Consider the following 22,663-nt stretch of genomic DNA (forward strand, 5'->3'; position numbering starts at 1 on the left):
AATCAGATTCAGTGTAATCCCTGCCCCACATGGACTAATAGTCTAAGAAACAGGGAGAGCAAGTTTCTTATCTTCATTTTACAGATGAGGAAACAGATGCACAGAGAAGTAAAGTGACTTGTCGAAGGTCACAAAACGGGCAATTGAAGGAACTGAGATTTTAGAGGTCTCCTCACTCCCAGCCCTGGGCTCTTTCCACTAAGCTATGCTGCTTCCCTTAATTAGGCATAATAATAATAATTATTGTGGTACTCATTAAGCACTTACTATGTACCAAGTATTGTACTAAGCACTGGGGTAGAAAAGAAGATAATCAGGGTTGGAAACAGTCCCTGTCCCACATGAGTCTACAGGGAGAGAGAAACAGGGAAAGGATATGGTTTCCTTTTTCATTGCTAGGTGAAGGGATATTAATAGTTTATGGTATGAGTGGATCTATAATTCCTTATTTGGTTTATACATAAAATCAGTGGTTATCAGTTGTTCATTAATCTATGCCTCATCCATGCTTTGCTGCGCTGTTATTGATGGTTGGTTCATCTCCTGCTGAACTTCCATAAACTTTTCACCGGCTCAACGAGTTAGTGATAGTTCATTCATCCATAATTGCGGTGCTTTGCCACAATGAGTTATTGACAGTTCTTTTTTACTGGTAACAGCTTTAACACGTTGTGCTGCAGTGAGTTATCGAGAGTTTTTTCCCAGATAACTGCTTAACTCTGTGTTTCCCCAAACAGTTATCAATTGCCATTTCATGAATAACTGCCTGGCTTTGGTTTCTGCAGCTGCCTTTATCCGAAGCTCCTTAAGTGGCTGTTTATTGTAAGGTTTCTCTGGACAGGAGTTGTAGTTCTTTCATTGCACTCCACCCATATTTTCCTTTCCCCACCAACTCTCCATAACCTGAGTTTTCAGCCTCAGTTTACCACTATGAAACAGCCAGAAAAAAATCGGATTGTCCTGGTGCCTCTTATTTATTTCTAGACTGTGAGCCCATTGTTGGGTAGGGACCGTCTCTATATGTTGCCGATCTGTACTTCCCAAGCACTTAGCACAGTGCCCTGCACATGGTAAGTGCTCAATAAATACGATTGAATGGATGAAATTTGTAATGTGATTGCCACCTTTTTCTTCTCTACAGATCTTGCAGTTGTTGACTAGGAAAATCTGTGTAACATCTTTAAGATAGGGGCTGGGTAAAGTGGTTCAGATAACACAAAAATGATCAAGACTCACGAGGAAGGCCTTTCATTGACCATTTTGGAGGAGGAGCAGTAGAATAAGGAGGAGAAGGAGGAGGAGGAGGAGGAGGAGGAGGAGGAGAAGGAGGACCTCACTTCATCATGGTGACATTTTATCTCTTCTTTCTGGAGAGGAGTGAACAGGGATGGCCGAAGGGTTTATGGTAGCCCAAAGAGCCCCATTTCTGGGCCACCCCGACACTGCCTTTCATCTGAGAAGTAGTAGGGCCTGTTGGAAAGAGCCCAGGACTGGGAGTCATCAGGCCTGGGTTCTAATCCTGACCCCAGAATGACCTTAGTCAAGGCACTTTTTTGTGTTTGTTTCCTCATCTATGACATGGAGATTACATACTTGCTGTCTCTTTCCCTCAGAAAGTTGTGAGCCCCAGGTGAGTCAGGGACTGTATCTGAGTTGATTATGTTGTATCTACATAATCCGACCTGTGCTGGGCAGCAGTGGCATGAGAAAGAGTCAACGGCGTGTGATCCAAACACTGATCAAAGACAATGGCAGAGACTCAAGTTTTGTATTGCACGGTAGAAGGCAATGGTAACCGCTTCCATATCTTTACCAAGAATACTCTAGGATGATGATGATGGCATTGCTTAAGAACTTACTATGTGCCAAGCACTGTTTGAAGCACTGGAGGAGATACAAGCTTGTCCCCATGTGGGGCTCACAGCCTTAATCTCCATTTTACAGATGATGTACCTGAGGCACAGGGAAGTTAAGTGACTCGCCCAAAGTCACACAACTGAAAAGTGCAGGAGCCGGATTAGAACCCATGACCTCTGACTCCCAAGCCCGTGCTCTTTCCACTGAGCCACGTTGCTTCATGACAGAAGATGGGACATTCTGGAGAGGGTGTGTCCATGGAATCGCTACAGATCGGAAACAATTCGACGGCATTTGACAAAGACCACCCCACCACAGAACACAATGCCTTGTGCAAAGTTCTCAACCAATGCCTCAAGTATGATATCATTATCTACTCCTCTTTTTTCCCCCACCCATATCCTTCTGAGAGTCATATGGCCTGCACATGTTCATCCACGTACACATCAACATTAACACATCAATAACACATCAACATTAGGGAAGCAGCATGGCTTAGTGGAAAGAGCACAGGCTTGGGAATCAGAGGTCATGGGTTCTAATCCTAGCTCTGCCACTTATCAGTTGTGTGACTTTGGACAAGTCACAACTTCTCTGTTTCTCAGTTACTTCATCTGTCAAATGGGGATTAAGACTGCGAGCCCCATGTGGGACAAACTGATTACCTTGTACCTCCCCCAGTGTTTAGAACAGTGCTTGACACATAGTAAGCACTTAACAAATACTATCATCATTATTATCATTCATTCACTCATTCAATCGTATTCATTGAATGCTTACTGTGTGCAGAGCACTGTATAAGCACTTGGGAAGTACAAGTTGGCAACATATAGAGACAGTCCCTACCCAACAGCGGGCTCACAGTCTATATCATCACTTAAATACACACTTTCCAGACACCAAGTTTCGCTCTCCCTATTAGGAAACACCCACTCATCTTTACTCATACCTTTCCTCTAGACCAACATCCCTCCCACCTTTCTCTCTATATAATTTCTTGGTTGATCCTGCTGCCCCCTCTATTCCTTCCCTTCCCCTTTTCATCACAGAACATTTATTCCTGAACACTTTATTTTCAATGGTCAGCATTTTGCTCCCTACCTCCACCCCAAGACATCAGGCCCGCCCACATCTGCCTGCATCATAGCAGCAAAGAGGGTTCACATTCAAGGATTTTGGGGAGGCAGTTTATTCTTAAACTTTTTCAGATGTTTGTAATTGACAGCTCTATTTATGATAACTCAGGTTTTGGTTTGCTCTTAGAGCACATCAGTCATCTGCAATATGTTTGCCATTTCCCTTAACATGAACATTAACATTGCTAATTCAAGTCCCATATGGCTTCTGATTTGAATCCCGCTGTATCAGATATCATAAATCATGTCAATTTGTTTTCTTATGTTTAAAAATCCAACCGTGCATACCAAGGGCACAAATGTTCTTTAATGCAGTTTCACCGGAGATTAAATGAATGGGTGACAAATCCCATTTTGAGGAAGCATTTTTTTTTTTTAAAGACACATTTTAATATTTTTGTGTGATCAGGATCAGGTAAGCACATAAGGTGAGGGGGTAGTTTTTCAGTTGAAATAAATCTGCCTGCTCAGAAACAATGAATCCTCCTTCCCATTAGAGTGTGAGATAGCAGTAATAATATGTATTAAGCATTTACGGTGTGCAGAGCCCTGTTCTGATCACTGGAAGAGAATACCCAAGTGAGACTTGCCCCTGTTCCTTTTTTTTATGGCATTTGTTAAGCACTTACCTGCGCCAGTCACTGTACTAAGCACTGGGCTGGATACAAGCTAATCAAGTTGAACACAGTCCATGCCCCACATGTGGCTCACATTCTTAATCCCCATTTTACAGATGAGGTAACTGAGGCATAAAAAAGTTAAGTGACTTGTCCAAAGTCACACAGCAGACAAGTGGTGGAGTCGGGATCAGAATGCAGGTTCAAATATAGATAGATGACTTTCTTGGTAATAAATGAAAAACGATTGGAACACTAAAACTTTGGCAAAATGTTCCTAGTCTTCAGAGAGAAGGCAGCATAGATGTGTAAATAAATGAGTACACGGAGATGGTGGTTTCACTCCAAAGGGTGAAAGGATAATTTGAAATAATCAGCCTTGGGACCTCCCATCTCGCTCAGTATTCAACCAATGTAAGTGGCCTTCACATTATATTTATTGTAGGCAATAAAATGCTTGACAGCTAACTGAATATTCATTAGTTTGTAAAGAATAATGATTATATTTTCATGCTCCCTAATAGCTCTAAACAATACCATACTTAGCCCCATCATCAGCTGATAGAGGTTCTATTTTCATTCTGCAGTAAAGTAAAATGATCTTATTGTTTCAAGATCTTTCAAACCCCTCTTCCCTCAACTTTTTGGGTAACATGATGTTTTTGAGTATCAATCAGTTTGCTATGAAACAGAAATTCATTATTGATTTCACAAGGAAACTCCAGGCCCTTCGGGACAGAGAGGCGCCTGCTTCTTTCTCAGAACTAGACAATGCCTTCAGGGACCGATACTACTTATTCAAGAATGTTTTGCCCAGACAAAACTATTTTAAATGGGTGTTGGGAAGCAATCTCCTTTTCTAAGTGGACCACGGAGGCTAAGAAACAGACCCAGTGTCTGAGAGGGATTTGTTCAAGAGCTTCCTGACTTGTACTTAGGGATGCCCCTTTGAAAATGATCTACCGATTGTTATTCAATATTTAGTTCATTGATCTGTAATTCAATACAACTTTATTTTTGTACTGCCTTCCCTTCACAAACTACCCTGGCTGTTTCCGAACTAAACGAACAAAGCAAGGAGAGGGGAAAATTAAGAGGCAGGAGAAGGGAGATAAATTTAGAGGGAAACAAAAAAAGAAATGAAGAGGAATGAGGTGTAGAGATATAGGAATGCAATTCCATTCAGCGGGAGTTATAAATGAGGGAAAGCTCTCCTATTAAGGTTGACATGGTCTTATGGAGGGCCAGAAGTGGGCAAAGATAGATGAAGAGAAGCAGACACATGATTCGAAAGATAAGTTGAAGCAGGTCAATGGAAGGTTTAAAAAAAAATTGAACTAAATCCAGAAATAAATGGGAAGTCAGAGGAACTGATTAAGAAAGAAGATGGTGCTGTCATTATTTTTGTCCTTTATAAATTGATTGGTGTTTTATCTGCTTAGAAAAATCACTGTACATACCATATTTTGGGAAAGTTTTTGTTGTGAAAATTGTTTTTTCTTAAAGAATTGAATATATATAGCTTTGGGAAATTGATAAAAAGATCTATTATTAATTTTTAGCTCTAGAGTATAAAAAATGCCTTATGCTGATGGAGTTTTATCTGTCACAAGTTCACATATTACATTTTTCAAGTTCTATTAATACTAGCTATATCCCTGAGAGATGCAGATAAAATGGCTGTGTTTCCCCATTTGACAGGCGAGGATCGTGAATTAGAGGCATTCAAAATCATAGCATCGCAACCTTATACATCATAACCTTATACATCAGGACAGGGATCAAAGACCCTGAAGTTCCCCGCTGACAACCAAGCGGGGAATGGTCTCTCAACCAGAATTCTGGAGGTTCAATGGATGTTGAGGTTCAAACTATCCAAGTCCCACACTGGACATTATTAAAACCAATAGAGAGTCTAAGAACCTTTGACCTTTTTTCCTATGCTAAATCACTTTTATTGCCATTTAAACTAAAAAATCCATCAAAATGTAACTTGCCCTAGACAAACACATTGGCAAATATCAGTGAACATCATCATCATCATCAATCGTATTTATTGAGCGCTTACTGTGTGCAGAGCACTGTACTAAGCGCTTGGGACGTACAAGTTTGCAACATATAGAGACAGTCCCTACCCAACAGTGGGCTCACAGTCTAAAAGACAATAATGGCATTTGTTTAGCGCTTACTTTGTGCAAAGCACTGTTCTAAGTGCTGGGGGGATACAAGGTGATCAGGTTGTCTCACGTGGGGCTCACAGTCATCATCCTCATTTTACAGATGAGGTAACTGAGGCTCCGAGAAGTTAAGTGACTTGCCCAAGGTCATACAGCAGACATGTGGCAGAGCCGGGATTCGAACCCATGACCTCTGACTCCAAAGCCCGTGCTCTTTCCACTGAGCCACACTGCTTCCCTACAAGGGTAGTGTAATATTGGAAATAAGCATTTCTAGACTGTGGGCCCATTGTTGGCTAGGGACCCTCTCTATATGTTGCCAACTTGTACTTCCCAAGCACTTTGTACAGTGCTCTGCACACAGTGAGTGCTCAATAAATACGATTGAATGAATGACCTGCCCCAAGCCATATTTTTCTTTGAACATGAGATTGGTGCACAATCAAAAATCACGTAATAGATCATTTTCTTCACCAATACGGCTCAAGACTCTGCCACTCTTCATCATTATTATGGTATTTGTTAAGCATAGTACTTGAGAAGTAGCATGGCAATGTGAAAAGAGCAAGGGCCTGAGAGTCATAGGACCTGGGTTCTAACCCTGCCTCTGCCACCTGTCTGATGTGTGACCTTGGGCAAATCACTTAAATTAGCTAAGCCTCACTTACCTCATCTTTCAAATGGGGATTAAATCCTACTCCCTCTTAGACTGTGAGCCCATGTGGGACACGGACTGTGTCCAATCTGATTAATATATATGTACTCCAGCACTTAGAACAATGCTTGGCACAGAGGTAGCACCTAAGTACCACAATTAGTATAATTATTATGATTATTATTATTATTGTCACCATTATATTTAAGCACTTACTCTATGTCAAGCAGTGTTTTAAATGCTAAAGTAGATACAAATCAATCATGTTGGACCCAGTCCCTGTCCCACATGGGGCTCACAATCTAACTAGGAGGGAGAAGAGGCATTGAATCCCCATTTTACAGATGGAGAAACTGAGGCACAGATAAGTTATCTGAGTTGCCCAAGGTCACACGGCAGTTAACTGTCAGAGCTGAGACTGAATTCGGGTTCTCTGACCCAAAGCCCTCATTCTTAACACTAGTCCAGATTTTTCCTCTTCAATACAAAGACAAAGACCACAATTAATGGATAGCCTGAGGACTTCCCAGGGTGATGGCAAAATACCAACATAGGGCATTATATACAATGTTCTGCCACTATATTTTAAGCTCTTCCACTAGATACTAAACTTTTCCACTAGATTTTAAGCTCCTTGAGGATGGGGATTGTGTCTACCAACTCTACTGCACTCTCCCAAGTGCTTAGAACAGCGGTCTTTTCACAGTAAGTGCTCAGTAAATACCACCGACTGATTGAATGATGAACGTTGGTTTGCACAACCAGTCTCTATCCTCAAAAATAAGAGCTGGGGGATCATCGGGCTTTCTGAAAGAAACCAAAGAGGTTGATGAAGAAAAAAATTGAATCTCTACCTGTATTTAATGAACTCCATTCACCAATATTTTGCAAAAGTCTTAATCACTGGTTATGTCTCTCTATGGTGGAACCTAATATTAGTAATTGGAGAACTCATCTCAAATCAAAAGCAACCCACCTGAAGTCATTTTTTTCCATGGATTTGGCCTCCAGTCTGTCTCCCCCTTCTAGACTGTGAGCCCGTTACTGGGTAGGGACCGTCTCTATATGTTGCCAACTCGTACTTCTCAAGCACTTAGTACAGTGCTCTGCACACAGTAAGCGCTCAATAAATATGATTGAATGAATGAATTTAATAATATACTACTATTCCATACTTAATCAATAGTTCTACTAAGCCCAGCCTTTATATCAAACGCAACAATCACACAGTCTAAACTCTCAATTAGCAACTGATCCAAGATTCGCTAGAGATTTTATTCATAAGATAAATATACGGACACCAAATTTCCTAGTGACATTTTGCTTCCTTCTGGCTGGGAACCATTTACTACTCAAAAATCTAAGCTAAGTCAAAAGCATACACTGCTGCTCTAATACAGCTAGTGTGAAAATAAGAGCTTAGTTGAAGGAGAGACTGATTTGTCCTTGACCCCACCTTACTGAATTCTTTATAGGTGATAGCTAAGTTCTCCTTCAGACTTCAACACCCACCTTCAAGAGATGTTTAAAGGGACCTGACAGCTTTACAGTTATGGCACCATAAAATACCCTGGAGGGTCATGTTTCCACCCATAGAAACCAAGCTTAAAAGGCCTTTTTTTAATGACATTTATTAAGCGCTTACTATGTGCAAAGCACTGTTCTAAGTGCTGGGGAGGTTACAAGGTGATCAGGTTGTCCCACAGGGGGCTCACAGTCTTAATCCCCATTTTACAGATGAGGGAACTGAGGCACAGAGAAGTGAAGTGACTTGCCCAAAGTCACACAGCTGACAACTGGCTGAGTCGGGATTTCATTATGTATGGGACAGGCCCAAATTACTAGAGTTATTTTCTTAAAGCTACTATTTCTCAACAATAAAGGAATTGCACAGATGTCTTTCTGCCTTCAGAAAGCACTCGAGTAATTATGAGTAATAAACTAACTGATGGTCTTCATAGGACCCTGCTCTATTTAACTTCCCTGTTAATGTGAAGTAGTTTTTTCCTCCACCCTAACCCAACAACAGACACATTTTGTTTTTAGCATTTTTTTTTTCTTTTAGATGGTTCTTGTTAATCGCTTACCATGTGCCAGGCACTGGGGTAAATACAAGACAATCAGGTTGGTCGCACACGGGGCTCACAGACTTAATCTGCATTTTACAGATGAGGTACCTGAGGCCCAGAGAAGTGAAGTGATTTGCACAAAGTCACACAGCAGAAAGCTTGCAGAACCGGGATTAGTAGCCGGGTCCTTCTGACTCCGAGTCCAACCTATACCTCACCCTACCTGGAGATGTAAAACGGAAGGGAATGAGGACTTGCTAGGCCAAACCATGAGTGGGGAAGGTTTCTGACTAAAGAAACACCCTCGATATCTTGCATGGTGGCTGATTCAGCAGGAATCCTGACTGTAAGCTCATCCTCTAGGCTGTAAGCTTGTCCTCTAGACTCTAAACGTATTCTCTAGACTATTAACTTGTCCTCTACACTGTAAACACTACAAGTTCATCCTTTAGACCGTAAGCCCCTTATGAGGAGGGAAAGTGTCTGTTATATTCATTCAATCGTATTTATTGAGCGCTTACTGTATGCAGAGCACTGTACTAAGTGCTTGGGAAGTATACAAGTTGGCAACATATAGAGACGGCCCCTACCCAACAACGGGCTCATAGTCTAGAAGGGACCATAAAGAAAGAAAGAAAGGGTTATGTAAAGAAAGGGTTGTGAAACATAACAGTCATGACTAAAATCTCTTTAAATAATATTCAAAAGTTTTGAAGACGAAGAAGAGAAAACACTGTTATATGGTTGTTTTACTCTCCCAAGCACTTAGTACAGTGCTCTACACCCAGTAATGATCCTTTTTACTGGTGAATTGTACTCTTCCAAGTGCTTAGTACAATGCTCGGCACACAGTCAGCTCTTAATAAATGACTGACTGAATGAATACATACGAGTGACTGACGAACGTCTAACATGAGCAGCAAAGACCACAGAAGCTTCCCACGTGGTACCCGGGTAACAGCCTGCTAGTCTTTGATGCTATGGCACCACACGGGATCCTGCTGTAGTCAATTGAGTCGTAAATGAGTTTCGGGTTAAACTTCTTGTACACGTCACAATGCATTACACCCTTGCCCAAAATTCTTTCAATGCACTCCCAATCTCAACGGTATCATGACTGGGAAAGCCAAGAGGGTGTCAAAGATGTTGGGTAAAGCTACTAGAACTCTCACTAACTCCATTACTTAGGTTCCCAGTTCCCAGATTTTCACGACTAGCCTGAGGTTTATCCACACTGACGGCAGGACACTCCGACATGACTTTTTCAGTGAGATGAGAACGTTTCAATTGGCAGTTTCCATAACGGGAAAGGAAAATACCTATAATATTGATGAAGTTATGGAAAACCATACAGCGTAGTGGACAGAGCGTCTGGGAGTCAGAAGGATCTGGGTTCTAATCCTGGCTCTGCCACTTGTTTTCTGTGTTACCTTGGGCAAGTCACATAACTTTTCTTTTCCTAAATTCCCTCCTTTGTAAAATGGGGATTAAGACTTTGCAGCCCAGGTGGAACAGGGACTGTGTCAAATCTGATTAGCTTGTATCTACCTCAGTGCTTAGAACAGTGCTTGACACATAGCCTGTAACAAATACTATTATTATTACGTTTTCATATTTGAAAGCTTTATGGTCCCATCTCATTGATTGGAATATGCCATTTTTTGCCCCTAATAAACTATCCCCTTGAAGACATTTTAGTGTTTTGCTCATTGAATGACCTAAAGGGTTTCAATCTAGGACTTGCCTTTGAATACCTTAGTTACCAAAGAACAGCAGTAAAGCAAACCCGTTAATCACTAAAATCCCCAAGGAAGCAGTGTGATCTATAGGGGGGAAATAGTAATCTTACTGAAACACCAGTAAATGTATCAAAAAGCTGATTCTACTTGAATCCAAAATTGGGCAGGGACGAAGAAAAAAAAGAATCAATGGCACCTTAAAACTTGCTAATAAATAAGTTTCTAAAAACAACAAGAAGGTGACTATCACAAAGGTAGCTACCGCTTTATAATGCAATGTCATGGTCACCTCCTAAATACTCATAATACAGAGAATTTTTATTCTGTGAAACACTGAAACTCCCAAGCCTGATCCCAATATGAACATTTTACTTGGTTTCCCTATTCCACTATATTTTTGTTTAGATGATTTCTGTAATTCTGTTGGTTAAGAGAGTTTAACAGAAGGATTTTTTTAAACAGGTAATGTGTAGATGGAACTAGCACAGTAGAAAGCAGTACGGACTAGTGGAAAGAGCAGGGGCCTGAGAGTTAGAGGACTTGGGTTCTAATTCCAGCTCTGCCAATTGCTTGCTGTGTGATCTCTGGTATGTCATTAAACTTCTCCATGCCTCAGTTTCTTCAGTTGTAGAATGGTGATTAAATCCTATTCCCTTCTACTTGGACTGTGAGTGCCATGTAGGACACCTGATAAACTTCTATCTACCCAAGTGGTTGCTTGACACACGGGAAGTGTTTAACAAATTCCATTAAAAAAAAAAAGAAAAACTGCCCTCCCCGACACTTTCCAAAGGCCTTATGAGATAACACTGAGCATCCCTCCTGTTGGGTAGGGACTGTCTCTATATGTTCCCAACTTGTACTTCCCAAGTGCTTAGTACAGTGTTCTGCACACAGTAAGCACTCAACATATACGATTGAAAGAATAAAGACTAAAGATGCCTGCATGAGCCTCAGTCTGGCCCACCAGCTGAAGCTAAAACTAGAGAACAAAAAGTCAGGGTAGCTTCAGGGTGGCCTGCACCCCCAAATCACCATCTTCGATTTTCCACACTGATGGAGCAGTGGGGCAGGCTAAGGTGAATAAGTACAAACCCCTGAGCAGACACACTGATCTTGCTTGATCTTTAGATTCACCTAGGTTCATACCAGGAAATCTGGATTTCTGCTACTCCGTTCTCTTTCCGGTAATAATAATAAGAATAATAATGATAATGGCATTTATTAAGCGCTTACTATTTGCAAAGCACTGTTCTAAGCACTGGAGTGGTTACAAGGTGATCAGGTTGTTCCACGGGGGGTTCACAGTCTTAATCCCCATTTTACAGACAACATAACTGAGGCACGGATAAGTTAAGTGACTTGCCCAAAGTCACACAGCTGACAATTGGCGGAGTGGGATTTGAACCCATGACCTCTGACTCCAAAGCCCGTACTCTTTCCACTGAGCCACGCTGCTTCTCAGATTTGACGTTGGACCATAGTAGTAGTGGTAGTAGTAACAGTTGAAGTCATTGTAAAGGTAATTTTTGAACACCCACTGCGTGTAATTCACATGGGGAAGTACAACAGAAACTTGAGACATGTTCCCTGCCCACCAGCACCTTTCATTCTAATAGGAGAGCCAGACCAAAAAGAACCCCACAAAAAACAAAAAAAAATGTTTACAAATGGATTTACTATTTGTAATGTATTTCAATGTCTGCCTCCCCCACTTGATTGCAAGCTCCCAGATCACAGGGATCAGGTCTACTACAACTATTCATTCATTCATTCAGTTGTAATTATTGAGCGCTTACTGTGTACAGAGCACTGTACTAAGCGCTTACTTTCCAAAGGGCTTAGTACAGTGTGCTGCACAATAGTGTCTCATTGAGTATTTTGGATTGTTAACCGAGAACCTACTAAGCATAGGATACTGTGCTGAGCTCTTAGCTCTCTTTATCTTCCAGATCACAAAATCCATACATGTGTCCGTAATTTGTGTTCTGGAAACTTCTTGATAGATTCAAAGAACCAAATTCATGGATCTGCTATCTCCATAGCCCTCAATCTGTAAAGAGTGCTGGCCTGTGCATTTGGGAATTTTACAATAGATGCAATCCCTGCCCTGAGGGGTTTCCAGTCTAGTGGGTAACAGAGGCCTCCATAACCTAAACCCAACATATCCAAAGTACTTGATTCCAAGGAAACGTCAACTTACAACCTCCAAATTGGGCCCCTGACTATTGTTGGTAATGTCCTGCGCCAGTAACATAGGCAGATAATTGTTCTCCCCCACTTCAAAGCCTAGTTGAAGGCACATCTCCTCCCAGAAGCCTTCCCTGATTAAGCCCTCCTCTCCTTTTCTCCCACTCCCATCTGTGTCACCCTGACTTGCTCCCTTCATTCATCCTCCCTCCCAGCTCACAGCACATATGTATATATCTGTTATTTATGTATATTAACATCTTTCTCTCCTCTGTCTCCCCCTTTTAGACTGTGAGCCCACTGTTGGGTAGGGACTGTCACTATATGTTGCCAACTTGTACTTCCCAAGCGCTTAGTACAGTGCTCTGCACACAGTAAGTGCTCAATAAATACAATTGATTGATTGATTGATAGTGTTTGTTAAGTGCTTACTAGGTGCAAAGCACTGTTCTAAGCACTGGGGGGGATACAAGGTAATCGGGTTGTTCCATGTGGGGCTCACAGTCTTAAGCCCCATTTTACAGATGAAGTAACTGAGGCACAGGGAAGTGAAGTGACTTGCCCGAAGCCACAGAGCTGACAAGTGGCGGAGTCAGGATTAGAACCCACGACTTCTGACTCCCAAGCCCGAGCTCTTTCCACTGAGCCACGCTGCTTCTCTAGACTGTGAGCTCATTGTGGGCAGGGAATGTGTCTGTTATGTTGTACTCTCTCAAGTGCTAAGTACAGTGCTTTGCACACAGTAAGTGCTCAGTAAACACGACAATGAATAACTGAATAAATGAAATGAACTTATTCCAGGGGAACCCTGGATCTGGACTGCAGAAAGGGATGGGCAGGGAAAAAGGAAGCTGAGAAAGTGGATGGGGTGGATTTAGCTGGGAAAAAACAGACAAGAAGCACACCACTGTTTACAGTTATTCAATCAATGGTATTTATTGAGTCCTAACTGTGGCTGGGAAGCTGCTTTCTAGAAATCATCTGTATTAAGTAACTTACATTATGAAAGCTTCTTAGCAATAGGCTATTTTCTTGTTGAGAAAGCATCATTTATCTTTATTTACCAGTAGCTCAAAGCATTAGTGTGTATTAAGCAGGACAAGGTAAGAGTGGGATGGTTATAAAAGAAGGCCCGTGTTGTCACAGTCAACAACAATCGATCAAGTAATCAGTGGTACTGACAGAGCACTTCCTGTGTGCAGAGCACTGTACTGTTAGTTGGAAAGGATACTGGCCAAACAATCACTCAATCAATGCTTATCTATTGCGTGCTTACTGAGTTAAGAGCACTGTTCTAAGTGCTTGGGAGAGTATGCTACAAAAGAGTTGGTAGACAAGATTCCTGCCCACAAAGAACTTACAGTCTAGAGGAGAAGACAGACATTAAAATAAATTACAGGTAGGGGAAATTATACACTTGCATTTACTGAGTTTTTACTGTGTGCAGAACACTGTACTAAACACCTGAAATGGGAGAGTTTAGGAATGTGTGCCTAAGTGCTGTGGGGCTGAGGGTGGGAGGAATATCAAGCACTTAAACAAAATTAAACAACCTGACAGCAATGAGAGAAACTTATATTGCATTCTAAATATAGTTTTAAAAACAGTTCAAATGAGAGTCGTAAGACAAAATATACTCGGCAATTCTGGTAAAATCCAGAGCAGGTGATCAAAGCCCTTCAATATTGAAAATGATGCCACTAATGATGATGTTTCTAATAAAACAAGGTGAATAGAAGCTAGAACATAATGATATTTTAACATAATGTTCTTTAAAGGCATAATGTTCTTTTAATGTTCTTCTAAGGCACTTTTTTATCTGGAGAATCCCTATCCCTTCTGGTATGCCTTTTATGGCTTACCTGAAGTACAGGGACATGAATGCGCACTATATTTAAAAATAACTGACCATCAAACTGCCTACCAAAATACTGCTTTTTCTGTATTATTGTCTTATCTACAGTTTTCATGTTTTTATTGTTTCATCTACCCATATTTATCTGTTGCTAGCCTCCTTTCTCAGCTATTCTCCGTTATTCTGGGGTTGGGGGGGTTTGGGGTGCAAGGGGATGTTACCTAATTCTCAGACATATTTTTCCCAGCACATTGCACACAGTAGGTGCTTAATAAATGATATTAAATGAATGAATGAGCGAATGAATATTAAATGAAAGACTCTCAGAAATGGCAATTAGGCATCTGATAAGTGGCTTCATACAAAATTTGCTTTTACCTTTCAGAAGAGAGTAGATTCCTTATGAAATATTCTAAAGACACATTTCCCCTTATTCCAATTGCAAACACCAACTCATTCCTTTTCAATTTGGATGCATTCAACCATCTAGCTAATGGATATTTAGCAGAAGTAGGTGACCTCACGTCCTGACATTTTTATGGGTTAAAATCATATTTCTTAGTTGTAATAACAACATTGGTGAGGTAATAATTGTTACTATATGTCAAGTTCTGAGGAGAAAGACATTTCAACAGATTTTTAAACTACATTTTTCCACTTCCCCTCCAACTTCTACCTGCTTAAATCTTAAAGATTTAGAGAAGCAGCGTGACTCAGTGGAAAGAGCCCGGGCTTTGGAGTCGGAGGTCATAGGTTCAAATCCCAGCTCCGCCAACTGTCAGCTGTGTGACTTTGGGCAAGTCACTTCACTTCTCTGTGCCTCAGTTACCTCATCTGTAAAATGGGGATTAAGACTGTGAGCCCTATGTGGGACAACCTGTTCACCTTGTAACCTCCCCAGCGCTTAGAACAGTGCTTTGCACATAGTAAGCGCTTAATAAATGCTATTATTATTATAATTATTAAAGGTATTCAGTAAAAAGTCATTCAAGCTTGATAAGTGGCCAAAGCAATTTATTTGATCTACTGTGTTATTGAATTACTTAATTATTCACACTTTGTGGATTGATTTTGGTGAACTGAGGAATGTCCTGATTAATGTGAAGGTTGACAAATATTAATTTCTCATGCATTCAATTTTTAAAAAAGGGCTGCTTTTCAAAAGCTCTGAACCTATCTGCCAAACAAACAAACCATTAAGGAGATGAGCCCAAACTGTTGTAAGTCATTGAAGAGGTACCAATATCAAACACTTTGCATATTAATCCAGAGAGAATGAGAAGATTCCCCTAAACAAACCTGTGTCTCGCAAACATCCCCACGATGCTACCTAAAACCCCAATACAACCAAGCCATTGGATAAATAAGGCTACCTAACAGCTCGCCTGACCTAAATATGGATATATGAACCTATAACAACGAGAAAACGAAGGGCCGTTGATAAGAACTTCTTTTTATATAAGGTCCATATTTAAATGGATGAGCGCAAAAAATAAATAAATATAAGTAAGTGTTAGATTGCGTTTAACATATATTGGCCCTTAGCATTCAGACTTCAGAGCACTGTGCTTTATGCTTAACCTGTGCGGATTTCCAGGCATAAAATCAAGCATAAAATTGATTTTCATCTAAGATACCAGTGAATAATGGAATAACACAGATCAATAAACCTTCATTTAATGAAACCAACTTAAAATTCAACAGTACCTTTTGAAGTTAGTTGATATCAGCAAGTTAAGGGACATGAGAGGAATACATGTTCATCCCATTTTTCTTTGGGCCTCTGCAGTTTGAACTGATAACTTCCAGAAAAAAAGCTCTCTACATTCCACCCTGGTGCTCCATGAGGGATTGTTAAGACCAGGTCCAAGATGTGGCTTGAACTGAAGGCATTCAGAAGTTAATGACTATTTACAAGGAGCCTTGATAGCAGCAGAGTAATGAAGTCAGAAGGTACTTAATCCTATTAGTGTCCGATTCTAGTGTTTAATAAAACCTGACAGTATTAATAAAGGTCTGTTTATGAGTAGAATCAGCTCTCTGTTGACATCTTTTTCCACAGAAGGTGAATGTTGAGAATGACAACCCCAGGCTTTTAATGCCCTAGTTAAAGGGCCAACAGCCAAACACTTCATTTTGTCCTATTTGGCCACCAAAACAGACATGGCCACTCTCATTCTTCTCATTCTTCTGGAATTCTAAATGATCTTCTAAGTAGGGACATTATCCTGTAACTACTTCGAGAGTCTACTGAAGGGTCAGAAGAACTCCACCATATGAAATGGAAAGGAAGAAGCCAGGTGTGAAATTGTGGCCCCTGAAGAAAATCCTGCTAGGTGGCTTTGGGGACCAATTTGGCTTTGAAATAAAATTCAGGTGAGTGTCCTGGCTGTTTCTCACCATGGGTTCTGCTGGCAATGGCATTATTTTTTCTTTTCTCCATGCTCCTGATATTAAGGACTGTGCAAATACACAAATCTGGGCAGTGTCATGGCATAAGATGAAGAAAAATGACTTCCTTCAGGCCACAATAGTGGGTTTTCTTGCTTCCTTTTCCACCTTGTCTCTGCTGCCCAGTCACTTTGGATCCAGATTAGTGAAATTAATGGTAAATGGCAATTTCAAAACCTGGATCTCATGAAGTTGGAAGTTGTGCCAAATCCATCTTCAGGATTCTAGAGTCCTAGACTCCAAGGGTCATTTTCATTTAGTTAATAACAGTAATACAAATAACGACAATAATAATGTTCAATCCTTAGGATGTAACAAGGATTATGCTAAACTCTGAGGTACACATGATTTAGACAGACATAATCCTTATCCCAAATGGGGCTCCCAGTCTAAAGGGGAGAGGGAAATGTTGTGGGAAAGGGATGTGTCTGTTGATTGTTATTTTGTACTCTCCCAAGCGTTTAGTACAGTACTCCGCACAAAATAAGCGCTCAATAAATACGTTTGTATGAACTGAGTGAATGAGTGGGTATTTCATCTCCATTTTACAGGTGAGGAAACTGAGCCCAAAGAAGTCAAGTGACTTGCTCAAGCTCACAGAGCAGGCAAGTGACTTAGCGAGGATAGGAACTCAGGTTCCCCTTTCTCCCAGATCTGCGCAGATAGCTACACAAAGTGGCCTGGTGATTTAATGAAAGCAAAGCAAAAGCTCAGGCAAATTCCTCCTTGGAAAATTGTCTTCCACCTCTGACTCTTGAGGCCCGTAGGTGGGAAAGCCTTGTGCAGATGGGTAAGGGGAGAAAGAAAGATCTGCCAGGGAGCTCCCCTTCTGAGGAAAGGATGCATAATGCATTGGTCTTTGCTGCACTGTTAAACCCCTCTGTCAGCCTGGGCAGAATGAAACGTCTTTCTCGAGGGAGCCCATCAGCAGTTCCTGTCACTGCGTGTGTGGGAATGCAACTGCTGATGTATGGGAGGAAAGATGGAAATCTGAAGCCAAACACGAAGACATACGTAACCACATCCGACAAACTAATTTCCCCCGGGATCTCGCCGGGGCTAGGAGCAGGTCCCTAATGGTACAGTCACCCTGGGTCACACTGAGTCTTTAAGAGACGTTTTACTGTTGGCTGCTCTGTCCCCCGGAAACTGACGGGGAACGTCATGTTGAACAGGCAATCAAATAAAATGCAGCGGGAAGAGACAGTGTCAGCCTCTGCTTTGGGCCAGCAGCTCTCTTACAGATGTGGGACTCAGTGGTTTGAGCAGTCTTTTCAAAAAACATAACAAAAAACCCAGAAAATCTGCAATTAAATAGAAATAGTCCTACAAATCTTCTGCACAGCCATTCCAAATTTAGGCAAAATGCTGTTATAATCATCCCAGGGAACTGATATCACAGCGTGACTTTCTTTCACGTGACTATATAGCAACTGGAAGAATTTCCCCTGGGAATCCTACTGCTGAGTGAATGAAAGGACCAGGGGAGCCGTGCCACCAGATGCCACCACATGCTACCACGGCCCAAGGCAGATGGAGCCAAGCTTGCCGTTGAGGAGCTACCCTGACCTGTTGCAAATGAGAAACACAACTGCTGCGCAAGACAATTTAGCCATGTTTCGTTTCCTTTTCTCCCAGAACAATCCACACACACACACACACACACACACACACACACACACACACACAATCAACTACAATTCTGCTCTTCTTCAGGCATTTTCCCAGCATTGTGCCAACTTTTCATTCTAGGTAACATGGTGGAGAACTCATTCATTCATTCAATTGTAATGATAATAATAATGATGGCATTTATTACATGCTTACTATGTGCAAAGCACTGTTTTAAGCGCCGGGGAGGTTACAAGGTGATCAGGTTGTCCCACGTGGGGCTCACAGTCTTAATCTCCTTTTTACAGATGAGGTAACTGAGGCACAGAGAAGTTAAGTGACTTGCCCAAAGTCACACAATTGGCAGAGCCGGGATTTGAACGTATGACCTCTGACTCTACAGCCCGGGCTCTTTCCATTGAGCCATGCAGCTTCTCTACTGTACTAAGCACTTGGGAGAGTACAATACAACAACAAATGGACACATTCCCTTCCCACAATAAACATACGGCCTAAGAAGGGGAGACAGATATTAATCTGAATAAAGAATAAATTTCAGAAGTGGATGATGCAGTGATCATGATGCAGGGACTTTCGTTCATTTCATTCAATCGTATTTATTGAGCGCTTACTGTGTGCAGAGCACTGTACTAAGCGCTTGCGAAGTACAAGTTGGCAACATATACAGACGGTCCCTACCCAACGGTGGGACTTGGCTCAGGAGTGGTAAACAGACTATCAAAGGAGCTTACATCTAGTTTCCAGTGGTACCCAAATCACACACAAAATTAAAGCAGTCTCCCCCATTACAGTGTAACATCTGCAGTGTGACTTGATAGTGTATTTCTCAAGCATTTTGTATAGTCCATTCCACCCAGTGAGTGCTTAATAAATGCCATCACTACTCCATTGACTCAATTTAAAATCATTAATTGTAAATACTAATTGAGTTTGGAAACATTTTACCAAAGAACGTGACTTGTTCCTGGGAACTAGATGGTAAAATCAGGGTCTCTCTCGCTTCTGCCCCTGCTTAAATCTCCCTTTCGTCATCTTCCATGTCATTCGTTCATTCATTCAATCATATTTATTGAGCGCTTACTGTGTGCAGAGCACTGTACTAAGTGCTTGGGAAGTACAAGTTGGCCACATGAAGAGACGGTCCCTACCCAACAAAGGGTTCACAGTCTAGAAGGGGGAGGAACCTAATTTAATAGTAACAATAATAACTGTGGTATTCTTTAAATGCTTATGATGTGCCGAGAACCCACCAGGGCAAATAAAAGGAAAGTAGCACGGCCTAATTGAACCTAATTGAAAGAACACAGGCCTGGGAGCCATAGACCTGGTATCCTTATCCCAACTCCGCCACAATCGAAGTTATCTTGTATCTCTTCTAGCTCTTAATGCAGTGCCTGACACAGAGTAAGTGATTAACAACAAAAAAAGAACATAAATAAATTCATTCATTCATTCATTCAATCGTAGTTATTGAGCGCTTACTGTGTGCAGAGCACTGTACTAAGCACTTGGGAAGTACAAGTTGGTGACATATAGAGATGGTCCCTACCCAACAACTGGCTCACAGTCTAGAAGGGGGAGACAGACAACAAAACATGTGGACACGTGTATCAGAATAATAATAATTGTAGTATTTGTTAAGTGCTTATTGTGTGTCAGGCACTGTACTAAGTGCTGTGGTGGATCAAGCCAACTGGGTTGGACACAGTCCCTGTCCCATGTGGGGCTCACAGTCTCAATTCCCATTTTACAGATGAGGTAACTGAGGCACAAAGAAGTGAAGGGACTTGCCCAAGTTCCCACAGCAGACAGGTAGGGGAGCCGGGATTAGAATACATAATGTTCTGACTCTCGGGATCTGACACCCTACTCAATCCGCACCCCCATGGGTAGCTGTTCTGACGACTTGACACCGGTCCACATGTTTTGTTTTGCTGTCTGTCTTCCCCTTCTAGAATGTGAACCCATTGTTGGGTAGGGACAGTCTCTACATGTTGCCAACCTGTACTTCCCAAGCGCTTAGTACAGTGCTCTGCACACAGAAAGTGCTCAATAAATACAATTGAATGAATGATTGAATGAACCTGTGCCCCAGCTGAGTGAAAGCCAATGGGACGCTTAACCCTTTAAACCACCTAAGTTCTTCCTGGGATCCTGAGATCCCCTTCCTCCTATACACCTACCCAGCACCTCACACTACAGGGGGACTCAACTGTTCCCTGATGCCTTTTTGCAACCAAATGAAGTTGATCCCACCCAGTGATTTCCCCAGAGAATCCTATCATATCTGCTGTTATGACAACAGAGTGGGATGAAAGGCAGTAAAATCAAGAAGGATTTCTTCCCCACCCCCATAGAGCCTTGGGATGAGACGACTGTGCTATTAAACCTGCATGTCTAACAATGTTTCAGGTGTTGCAGACAGGCCGGTGGATTTCCCCTAAAGGGCGACATGACACTTCTACACGGACTGCATTTTATACCTTCCTTGAGACAGCTTCCGCTAACAGGTCCATTTCACTTGCTCCTCATCTTTGCCTCTTGCTCCTGTCAGATTTTTAAGCAGTCAATCACCTTGCCCCCTCCTACCTCACCTCACTACTCTCTTACTACAATCCAGCCTGCACACTTTGCTCCTCTACTGCTAACCTTCTGGCTGTAGCTTTTTAGACTGTGAGCCCACTGTTGGGTAGGGACTGTCTCTATATGTTGCCAACTTGTACTTCCCAAGTGCTTAGTACAGTGCTCTGCACACAGTAAGCACTCAATAAATACGATTGATGATGATGTACCTCATTCTTATCTATCTCGCCGCGGACCCCTCATCCCCAGCTTGCCTCTGGCCTGGAATACCCTCCCTCCTCATATCCCACAGACAATGACTTTCCCCCTCTTCAAAGCCCCAGCGCTTAGAACAGTGCTTTGCACATAGTAAGCGCTTAATAAATGCCATCATTAATTAATTAATTATTGAAGGCACATCTCCTCAAAAAGGCCTCTCCTGACTAAGCCCTCCCTTCTGCATCGACCTGACTTGCTCCCTTTATTCATACCCTCATGTTCCAAGACCAAGAGCACTTCTGTACATATCTGTAATTTCATCTATTTATATTAATGCCTATTTCCCACTCAAGGAATAAAAATAATGATAATGATGGCATTTATTAAGTGCTTACTATGTGCAAAGCACTGTTCTAATCAATCAATCAATCGTATTTATTGAGCCCTTACTGTGTGCAGAGCACTGTACTAAACCCTTGGGAAGTAGAAGTCGGAGCACTTGGGAAGTACAAGTCGGAAAGCGCTGGGGAGGTTACAAGGAGATCAGGTTGTCCCACGGGGGGCTCACAGTCTTCATCCCCATTTTACAGATGAGGTAACTGAGGCCCAGAGAAGTTAAGTGACTTGCCCAAAGTCACACAGCTGACAATTGTCAGCGGCGGAATTCAAACCCATGACCCCGACTCCAAAGCCCATGCTCTTTATACTGAGCCACGTTGCTTCTCTAGACTGTAAGTTCTTTGTGGACAGGAAACTTGTGTGTTTTATTGTTATACTTTACGCTTCCAAGCGCTTAGTACAGTGCTCTGTACACCGTCAGTGCTCAATAAATACAACTGACTGAGGTAGACGCAAGCTAATCAGGTTGGACGAGATCCATGTCCCACACAGGGCTCACAGTCTTAATCCTCATTTAACAGACGAAGGAACTGAGGCACAGAGAAATTAAGTGACTTGTCCGAGGGCGTACAACAGAAAAGTGGAAAGGCAGAATTAGAACCCAGACCCTTCTGACTTCCAGGAACAGCATGGGCCTAGGACTCAGAAGACGTGGGTTCTAATACCAACTCTGCCACTTGTCTGCTCGTGGCCTTGGGTAAGTTACGTCTCTGGTCCTCAGTTACCCAATTACTATGTCCAACTTCATTACCTCATATCTAACTCCAGCACTTACAACAGTGCTTGGCACATAGCACTTAATACCATTATTATTATTCCAGATCTGTGTTCTATCCACTAGACCACAATACTTCTCTATTTAGTTCCTTTTCATCACTCCCAACCACCTTCATCTAATGATCTAATATAGACACAGTTGCCTGCCCTGTCCAGAAAAAAACTGGAAGTTGTGGTGATTCAATCAGATCTCAAGCTCTAACATGCAGGTACTCAAAATCTGTTCTTTCTTTCTTGCTCCCTATCCTCCCCTCTACCTACACTACACCGTTTTTTTTGGTTATTTCTTCCTCACCTGGATTGTATAAGATCAATTTTTTGTGGTTAA

The 22,663-nt window shown here is 41.8% G+C and overlaps 1 protein-coding gene across 3 annotated transcripts in view; it reads right to left on the reverse strand.

Annotated features, from left to right (window-relative positions):
* Positions 1–22,663, reverse strand: part of PCDH11X (protocadherin 11 X-linked) — a 1,230,124-nt gene that overhangs the window by 1,071,643 nt on the left and 135,818 nt on the right. The gene's annotated exons all lie outside the window — the stretch shown is intronic.

This window comes from Tachyglossus aculeatus, chromosome 6 (assembly GCF_015852505.1).
Source record: "Tachyglossus aculeatus isolate mTacAcu1 chromosome 6, mTacAcu1.pri, whole genome shotgun sequence".
NCBI lineage: Eukaryota > Metazoa > Chordata > Mammalia > Monotremata > Tachyglossidae > Tachyglossus > Tachyglossus aculeatus.